The sequence below is a fragment of the Mustelus asterias genome, chromosome 16 (assembly GCF_964213995.1).
Source record: "Mustelus asterias chromosome 16, sMusAst1.hap1.1, whole genome shotgun sequence".
Taxonomy (NCBI): domain Eukaryota; kingdom Metazoa; phylum Chordata; class Chondrichthyes; order Carcharhiniformes; family Triakidae; genus Mustelus; species Mustelus asterias.
Window position 1 is genome coordinate 94,650,134 of NC_135816.1, and position 10,170 is coordinate 94,660,303.

The window sequence follows — 10,170 nt, forward strand, 5'->3', positions numbered from 1 at the left end:
CATGAAATTAGTTCATGACTCACAGCCAGTAAATATTTATTTCAGGATGTCGAATTCGAGGGAGGGAATAAATCAACCATAGTTAAACAAGGAAGTTCAGGATAGAAGTAAACCGAATGAAAAAAAAACATACAACATGTCATAGATGTATCCAGAGGATTGGGAAAGTTAAAGTTAAAAACCATACCTGATGACCAACAATACGAACGAGAGACAAGATAAATTATGAGTGCAAACTAGCAAGTAAAATAAAAATCAGGCTTGGTTGGGTCGATGCTGAAGTTATTCTCCACAGTGGCAGAGTCTCGGACCAATGGGCATAATGTCAGAATAAAGGGTCATCCACTAAAAACAAAGGATAAATTAATTATCTTATGGGGCTGTGAATTTATTGACAACTTTACTGCAGAAAGTTGTAGAGGCTGGGTCGTTTACATGCAAGAGTGACATAGACACTGAAGACGGTTAAGAGCGATACGAGAGTGCAAAAAATGAGAAACCTAAGGAAAGAAACAGAATGCATTGAAGCTGGGTAAGGTAGATAAAAGTATGCAAACAGCAGAAAACTTAAGGAGCGGAACATTGTTGTGGAACATGGCAAGTGCAAAATGGACAAAAAGAGAGGGTAGAGAAGAGAGCAGAAAAAAAGTTATATAAGGAAATAGCTGCAGCAGCCTAATTAAATTAACCGCATGACCATGAAAAATAACTTTGAGCAGTGACCTTTCCAGCTCTAGAGGGCCACAAGCGTGTTCGACAAGTAAAAACATAGAACGGATGGGGAGCAGACAGGCAAGTTTTAAAAATTTCACAGATGTAGAAGTTCTGTTAAAACCACCGATAACAGAACAAGTCACAGAGACGAGCGGCCCACAACCGGGGTTTGACCTTGTTTGCAATAGGGAGACAAGTGGAAGCATTGGCACGTGATTGACGTATGGTTTATTTTGAAGTAAATTTGCATGCATCGATTGTGACGCGAGAATGAATATAGTATTTTCAGCTTTACATGACAGAGTGCCTCTAAGCTTAACTTAGACGGTCTCTCTTGCATATATGTGTTAAAAACTTGAAAATTCCTTGTTACGCTCCACTCACATCTGCGGTCTCAATCTTTCTTAAACCCTCCAACAGAACGATTTTTAATCTTTAAGGGACATAAGGCTTATGGGAACAAGGCAGGAAATTAGAGTTTGGGTATGCCATATCAGATCAGTAATTGTTACATTTAATGGAGGATCAGTATCGATGGAACGAGTGGTCTTCTTCCGTATATTGTCTTCATGTATCGTAATTTTTCGAAATCTAATGCTGTCAGTTTCCCTGCCATCTGCATCTCACGACTAAGCGGTTGAGGTAAGACGGATTAACTAATACAAATTTACAGACCAAGGTATAAGTTGAACTAGGCATATCGAAGAGCAATATTTACGGAATTTAATTTTAGGTTGGTCGCAGCTAACCAGTCAATGAAAAAAAACTAGAGCTAACTACTGAATGATTTCTGCTATTTCATACCATTGGACGTGTAGTCGATGCAAACAGCTCATCAGATAACTTGTATCCTGCCTGCAATGCCCAAAGGTGAATGCCATAGAGCGAGATGTATCACGGTGTGTTTATGACTTGTCATCGATCAAATTCATTCTGCCATCAGCTTCCAACTGTTCTTTGTATGCTAACTGAATTGTTGACAAATCCATTTAAAATAGCCATTTTGTATTGATGAAAAGATACCGCTGCCTCTAAACCCTTTTGCTTTGCACCCATCAGGAAAAATGCAATGTTGCTATATTACAATAGATGGCAAACTTAATCTTTGGTAGCTGGTTGCGAAGCGAATTTCTGAGACGTTGCCATGAAGACAGTAATTAGGATATTTAGGCTGCACCATCTTCCATGTAAATCAAGAACGTTCGAAGAACTGACTATATATATTTCCTTTGCAGCGAATATGTGCCTTTTACCACCTGAATATGTGCAAATTCAATAAAAAAATACGAGGCCGACCAATTCAATTAACATTAAATTGCCTGCGAGTGTAGATAATAACACCAAAATTGTTCAACAAATGTTTTCCAATGACGGAATCAGATCAAACAGCAAACGATTTGTTTTGGTTCCTGAAAGAGCTGCCTAACAGTTGTATTCTGCTGAGTATGTGCAACCAAAGAAGCCTGCTGTTTAAATATATCACCTCATTAGATTCATGTCCGATTTTCCTGTATCGCACTGACACCAAAAGTCATAGATGGTGTTTCTCATGGTGAGAAAAGGGTCTTTCGGGACGAACCAAAGCATTCTCTCAGTGGGAAAGAGCACGCGTTTAGCCACTGCACATTAGCAGAGTGGAAACACGTGCTCAACCCAATGTTGAAGAGGGGCAGAAGGGATGACTTCAGATTATACCACTGACTATAAATATAACTATAAGGCACTTAACGTAAAATGTCAGAAATAATACCATTAGCCCAGAAGAAGTAGGAGATAATGAAGACAATATACGTAGGTGGACTCGGCAATGGCTGATGGATGGCTATTGGCCAGAAAGCGCAAGAGATCACTGGGGTTTCACTGTAATGAGTGTCATGGAATGTCAGCGTCAAAGTGAACAATCAATCTGTGTTTGGAAATATTCACGCACAATCCCTCCTGTCCTCTTTAGCTGTTTCTACTCATATATTCTTTCACAACAGGCAAATGTTACCTTCCATTCAAGCATCTCTCCTATCCAATCGTCTTTGGAGAATTTCTACTGACTTCCAAAAATATTTCAGCCAATACACCACAAAGCAAATAAGCTCGTGCTGTAACATGTAATTTTCTCTTGTGGATTCCGTTGTTTTATTTTCTCAATGACTTCGATTCTCAATTATTTGACTATCTGGCGTTATGACACTAGAACATATCTTTCCACGAAATATATCTCCCTCATTCCTCGCATAATTCTAATAAATCTCATTTGGAACAAGTCGAACGCAGTTGCAAATAAAAGATTGACGAGTGCAATACAAACGTTAAGTGGAAATCCTATGAGATTGTAAATAACAGTCATAAGACCCAATGCAATGCAGAGATTCTATCTGTATCAGCGTAATACAATGGCGTTTGTGTATTTCTGGAGTAGCTCCAGAGCAACATTTTCACCGTTAGAATATCAGAGGAGAAATGCTTTCAAATCCACTGTAAGTGCGGGTGATACTTTCAATGGCGAAGCAGTGTCATCCAAAGTTTAAGAACACGGCATCTGAGGCAAGGAACTACCAGTACCAGAGGAGCAGGGTCCCGTGCTCTATTGCAAGTCCTGAGTGCATGGAACGTCCTGGAAGTTCCACTCGGGATATGAATTTCAAGAAACGTGTCTTCGCTTTTCCATAACGTCAGTTTTAACAATCTGATATGATATATGCTCTGGGCTTTCCTATTCATCTGCACTATTGATCTTTGTCCGATGTATTTTCAACAGAATGTGTATCTAGTGAAATTTGGGTCCTTAGTATTTTGGTACTTTCTCCTTTGGTCACGATATATATATATATATATATAATATATATATATATATATATAATATATATATACATATATATATTTATATATATATATATATAATTTTAATCTAAACATTTCTGATTATAATATGTATTCGTACTTTCTTTTGTGTCATTTTTTACGGAACTTCAGAAAATTCCAGCGGAACGTGGATTTTGAAAGTTACTCGTCCAGTTAGACTTCTGATTAAAGGCCGCCCCCAATAGGTTGATTAAGTGTGCTGTAACTTGCAGGGGCCCTGGCAGACATATTTAAAATGTCAGTATTCACGGGGGAGGTGCCGGATGATTGGAGGGTGGCTCACGTTGTTCCGTTGTTTAAGAAAGGTTCCAAAAGAAATCCTGGAAATTATAGGCCAGTAAGTTTGACGTCGGTGGTGGGCAAAGTTATTGGAAGGTGTGATAAGGGATAGGATCTACAAATATTTGGATCGACAGGGACTTATTAGGGAGAGTCAACATGGCTTTGTGCGTGGTAGGTCATGTTTGACCAATCTATTAGAGTTTTTCGAGGAGGTTACCAGGAAAGTGGATGAAGGGAAGGCGGTGGATGTTGTCTACCTGGATTTCAGCAAGGCCTTTGACAAGGTCCCTCATGGGAGGTTAGTTAGGAAGGTTCAGTCGCTGGGTATACATGGGGAGGTAGTAAATTGGATAAGACACTGGCTCAATGGAAGAAGCCAGAGAGTGGTTGTGGAGGATTGCTTCTCTGAGTGGAGGCCTGTGACTAGTGGTGTGCCGCAGGGATCAGTGTTGGGTCCATTGTTGTTTGTCATCTATATCAATGATCTGGATGATAATGTGGTAAATTGGATCAGCAAGTTTGCTGATGATACAAAGATTGGAGGTGTAGTGGACAGTGAGGAAGGTTTTCAAAGCTTGCAGAGGGATTTGGACCAACTAGAAAAATGGGCTAAAAAATGGCAAATGGAATTTAACGCAGACAAGTGTGAGATATTGCACTTTGGAAGGACAAACCAAAGAAGAACGTACAGGGTAAATGGTAGGACTCTGAAGAGTGCAGTTGAACAGAGGGATCTGGGAATACAGGGACAGAGTTCCCTAAAAGTGACGTCACAGGTGGATAGGGTCGTAAAGAGTGCCCTTGGTATATTGGCCTTTATAAATCGGAGTATCGAGTATAAAAGTATCGAGTGTTATGGTAAGGTTATATAAGGCATTGGTGAGGCCGAATTTGGAGTATTGTGTACAGTTTTGGTCACCTAGTTACAGGAAGGATGTAAATAAGATTGAAAGAGTGCAGAGAAGGTTCACAAGGATGTTGCCGGGACTTGAGAAGCTGAGTTACAGAGAGAGATTGAATAGGTTGGGACTTTATTCCCTGGAGCGTAGAAGAATGAGGGGAGACTTGATAGAGGTGTATAAGATTTTGATGGGTATAGATAGAGTGAATGCAAGCAGGCTTTTTCCACTGAGGCGAGGGGAGAAAAAAAACAGAGGGCATGGGTTAAGGGTGAAAGGAGAAAAGTTTAAAGGGAATATTATGGGGGGGGGCTTCTTCACGCAGAGAGTGGTGGGAGTGTGGAATGAGCTGCCGGATAAAGTGGTAAATGCGGGGTCACTTTTAACATTTAAGAAAAACTTGGACGGGTTCATGGATGAGAGGGGTGTGGAGGGATATGGTCCAAGTGCAGGCCAGTGGGACTAGGCATAAAATGGTTCGGCACATACAAGAAGGGCCAAAAGGCCTGTTTCTGAGCTGTAATTTTCTATGGTTCTATGGTTATGAGGGAAATGTGGTCGTTCCTTCGGTAAATATGCTGTCCACGTAAACTCGAGAAAACCGGTCACTTTTTACAAAAGTGAAGCAAATGTGCAAAATCACATTGACAATAACTGTTGAGCACAGTCAATAGCAGCGGACCGCAGTCTGCTGTCGCTTCATGGCATGCATGCCACGAATACAAGTGTTGGATGGTCACTCGAATGTAACAGGAACAGTGGCCATAAACGTAGGAGGCCTGGCCTCTAAAATATTTAGCATTGTGGAAATGTTTTTACTCAATAAGTTGTTTTGCAATAGTTTGTCATAATCGAGAAAGCATTTCAAATAAGCGAATGAAATTGTGAAATTACATCGAAAAGCAGAAGTTTCATTCAAAATCTTTATGGCAGTTATTCACTTCCTCAGGGAAGAACTAACAATGTTGGCTCCAATAATGCTATGTCGTATTTTCACTTGCATTAACGTCTTAAATAAGGAAGTTGTTGAAGCAGTTATGCTGCATTAAAATATTAAAACTGTGCCCCGTGCAATTTATGAACTTACCCCGTCCTGTGGCCCTTGCTTCTGGTTTCTGGGCGATTGGGTAAGGTACAGTTATGGTTCTGCACGTTATCAGACACACCCTGGGCAAGGATCAGTTTAAAATGACATTCATAAGCAGAACCTTTAGGCTAATGTATGTAACCTCTCCCCACTCTAATCTCTGCTGCAGTGTTGGAGTTGAATCTCACCCCACCGCATTCAATTTGAATACTGGTGGTGCTATTGATGCTATAACCAATCAACGATTGAATTAATAGTATGGTACGTAATGATGACTATTTTTGTGGCCCGTACAACCACCTCCCAATCAAAGACGACATGGAAACATTGGATTATATACATGGTGCAGTTTCTTGTCAGCAATTGCAATTTATTGCTCACAATAAAACTTGTTATTGAGTAAAGGATAAATCTATTATTTAAATCAGCTGATATAGTGGAGCACACTGTTCACTCTGCACTGGACTTTTATATCTTTCTATACTTTTAATCATTAACTAGTCCTACGAAGGATTCTGATTCTGCACGCCAAAATACGTTTCTGATAATGTCTCTATTGACCTCAGAACCAAATGTTCACCAATTGTCTTTATTTTGCATGAAGTTCTACATTTCGCATCACAAGCCAATTATAATTGGTAAAATATATTTATAAGAAAATACATACACAAATATGGGAAGAAAGATAACATCATTGAAAGTAAAAAAACTCTTTGTGTGAAGAAATAATTGCAGAAGGTGATTGTTTAAATGACAACAGCAATGTCCAAATTGTTCTATTCCGCAGCGGTTCCCCCACATTGGGATACATGTTATCATTCCCCCGGTGTTTACATTACAAAATTATTGAGTGACCTCAACGAACTGGTACTAGGTTCAGTCACACTTGTTCTGGCCCTTCATCCCCTCGTCAGTGGATCACTATTCCAGCGTCGCTGCGGCATTGAGACGAAGGAGTATCGGCTCTTTACACTGTAATGTTGGCTCAATTCTAGCTTCTTGAAGCCAGCTATACAGTCTTCCACCCCCCAAAAAATACTGGTCGCAACTCGTATCAGTTCTTCACACGAAACGGAATACTCATGAGTAACAAACAGACTTCTAGAAAATGCAGCTCTTGATTAAATCCTCGTTGTGCCATTGATCAGGTGCTTTATCCATCAAATAAATGTAATCTTCTGATCCTTCAAGTGACCAAAATATAAAATATTACTCAGCAAATTGCACTGTGGTGTAAGGGACACAGAGATAGGACTGTACTTCTGATAAACAAATACACATTTTATTTTCTCACTTGAGAAAGTGAAAACAAAACCTAACCTATAAAAACAGTTGTGTGAACGAAAAAAAAGATCACTATGTGGAATAAGAGGTCACTGCTGAAAATTATCAATTAATGGAAACACAATCATTGCTGGGTTAAAATCAGGTTCTAACTAGTAACATATTACAAAATGTTCTTACATAATAAAACAAAATAACACCGGAGCAGGCCTCAGGCCTTTATCATGTAACAATATTCAGCATATGATTCAGTGTTTCTCCGTGTGGAGCCCTACTTTCACGAAGCACTGAGGGTAGCGCGAGGGCAGAATATACTCTGGATGGTGGCCTTCTATGTCGAAATGAAGCCTGGCTTGGGAACACCACTGGACAAAGAGCTCGCCAACACTTAGAAGGATAGAACTGCAAGACTTGTGTCAGCAGAAAGCAGTGAGGAAACCAAACGGAAGAAAAAACATATCTGATCGCATCCTCCCCCACCTGCCTGCTCCCAGTGCATTTGAGATTATTAACAAGAGTGAACGCAGCGCAATAATTCCTAAAATGAAGGTCTGACTTCACATAAAAGAAACCCGCCATCACGTTCTGTGGCATGACAACCATGCTAAATGTGTAAAGTTCGAACAAGTCCAGCAGTTCAAGGCAGGCAAACTCTGAGACTCTGTGGGAAATGAATATCATCTCAGATTGTACTCAACCACAAAATGTAGCCTTCTGCCTCGTCAAATATCCCAACCTACCCTTATCAGGAAGCCAAAGAATGAAGGCTCATTCAATGATAATTGCAGGATCAACGCCAAGGACATGCAAAAATGAGCTGTCAACTTAATGGGAATGCAGCACATGACAACTTGCAAACAAACTTAATCAGCAGCAAGTACTAAACAAAGCTGATAGATTCTGCCACCAAAGGGTAATTGCAAAGATCAGCAGTCCTGACGCATCATGCCCTGAATCGAGGCGGACAATTTTAAAAAGCTCAATGGAGGAAGAGGTTCCACAAATATTCCTCTCCTCAATGGAGGGGCAGCCCAAAACATCAGTGTAAAAGATAAGGTTGAACCATTTTGAACAATCATCAGCCAAAGGTGTCGAGTGCGTGATTGACCCCGCCTCTTCCGGAGGTCACCAACATCTCAGATGCCTATCATCCACCTATTCGATTCACTCTGCGTGATTTTGAGAAACGGCCGAAGGCACTGAATATAGCAAAGAACTTTTTTTTGGCAATGATTCTGAATATGTATGTTCTAGAATCTTTGCTCCCTCGCCAAACTACTCCAGTACAGCTATAACACTGACATCTAGCGACATCTAGAATGAGATCTTCAGCAACCACGCCATTCGTCTTTTCTAATAGGTAAGAATCCAACCAACGGAGAGCATTTCATCTGAATCCCAGTGACTCGGGTCCCTTAATGGAGCAGTCAGCCATATGCTGTCTTGACGACCAGTGCAGTGGCTCTCATAAAGCCTCTGGAAATCAGATACTTTGTCAATGTTTGCATGAAGACTGCAATGAGGTCAGGAGTTGAGTGAAGTTGGCGGAATCCAAACTGAACGAATGTGATTGCTAAGCAAGTGCTGTTGTACAGGGCTTTTAATGAGTCCTTCGACCATTGTAGTCATGTCCCAGCTTTGACAAAGGACCATCTGGACTCGAAACATCAGCTCTTTTCTCTTCTTACAGATGCTGCCGGACCTGCTGACATTGTCCAGTATTTTCTCTTTTGATTTAAAATTCCAGCATCCACAGTGATTTGCTTTTATTGACATAGGTTTAAGGTGCATTGGGAAACGTTTAGAGGAGATGTGCGAGGCAAATCTTTTACACAGAGGGGTAAATGTCCGGAACGCACTGCCTGGGGAGGTGGTGGGAGTAGGTACAATTGTGATATTTAAGGGGCAACTGGACGAACACAAGAATAGGATGGGAATAGAAGAATATGTCCTCCATAAGTGCATACGTTTTCAGTTTAGGAATCATCATGATCGGCGCAGGCTTGGAGGGCCGAAAGGACTGTTCCGATGGTGTACATTTCTTTGTTCTTCTTTGTTCCCATTCTTTGAATGATGTCAAGCCTCTTGAGCATTCTTTGACAATTCTCATTCAGGGAAGTCAGAATATCCCATCATGGTTGCAGCTTGTCCTATGTAAATTCTGACCAGTTTTCTTGGGAGTAATGAGGCAAGAAAGTGGCCATATCATTCCGTGAACCTCATCTGCTCTTCTATTCTAATGGCCAGATTATTTCCAGGTGAACGGGAACAAGTAGGATATTGATAATGTGGGACTCGGTGATGGCAATAGCATCAAATGTCCAGGGGTTGGAGACTTGGGCAGAGAAATGGCAGATGGAGTTTTATCCAGATAGTGTGAAATAATGCATTTTGGAAGGTACAATGCATGTAAGAATTATACAGTAAATGGTAGAACTCTCAGGCGTATTGACAGGCAGAGAGATCTAGGCATACGTGTCCACCGATCACTGAAAGTGGCAACGCAGGTAGATACGGTAGTCAAGAAAGCATATGGAAGCTTGTCTTCATCGCTCGGTACATTGAGTATAAAAATTGGCACGCCATGCTGCAGACGTACAGGACCTTAGTTAGGTCTCATTTAGATTATTGTGTACAATTCTGGTTGCCGTAATACCAGAACGATGTGAATGCTTTGAAGAGGGTATAGAAGAGGTTTGCTAGAATGCTGTCTGGTCTGGAGGTTATTAGCTATGAGGAGGGGTTGGATCAACTCGGTTTGCTGTCACTGGAACGACGGAGATTGAGGGGTGACCTGATAGACGTCTATAAGTTTATGAGTGGTGTGGGCAGTGTGGATATTCAGATGTTGTTTCCGAGGGTAGAAAATTCAATTACTAGGGGACATAGGTTTAAGAAATCCAAAGTGACGGGTCGATATCGTGCTGTATCCTATGACATTCCTCTTCACTTTCCGCAACTGCACCATTTTTTGTATCATCTGCTAACTTTCTACTCAAACCAGCTAAATTTTCCTCCAAATCATTTATATATATTACGAACAACAAA

At 40.8% G+C, this 10,170-nt stretch overlaps 1 protein-coding gene across 1 annotated transcript in view; it reads right to left on the reverse strand.

Annotated features, from left to right (window-relative positions):
- The window catches only part of LOC144505305 (NACHT, LRR and PYD domains-containing protein 3-like), a 32,084-nt gene extending 26,076 nt beyond the window's left edge, over positions 1-6,008 (reverse strand). Inside the window, exon 1 of the mRNA XM_078231415.1 lies at positions 5,839-6,008. The gene's annotated coding sequence lies outside the window, so the exon portion shown is untranslated. The remainder of the gene's footprint in view (positions 1-5,838) is intronic.
- Between the last annotated feature and the right edge of the window lie 4,162 nt (positions 6,009-10,170).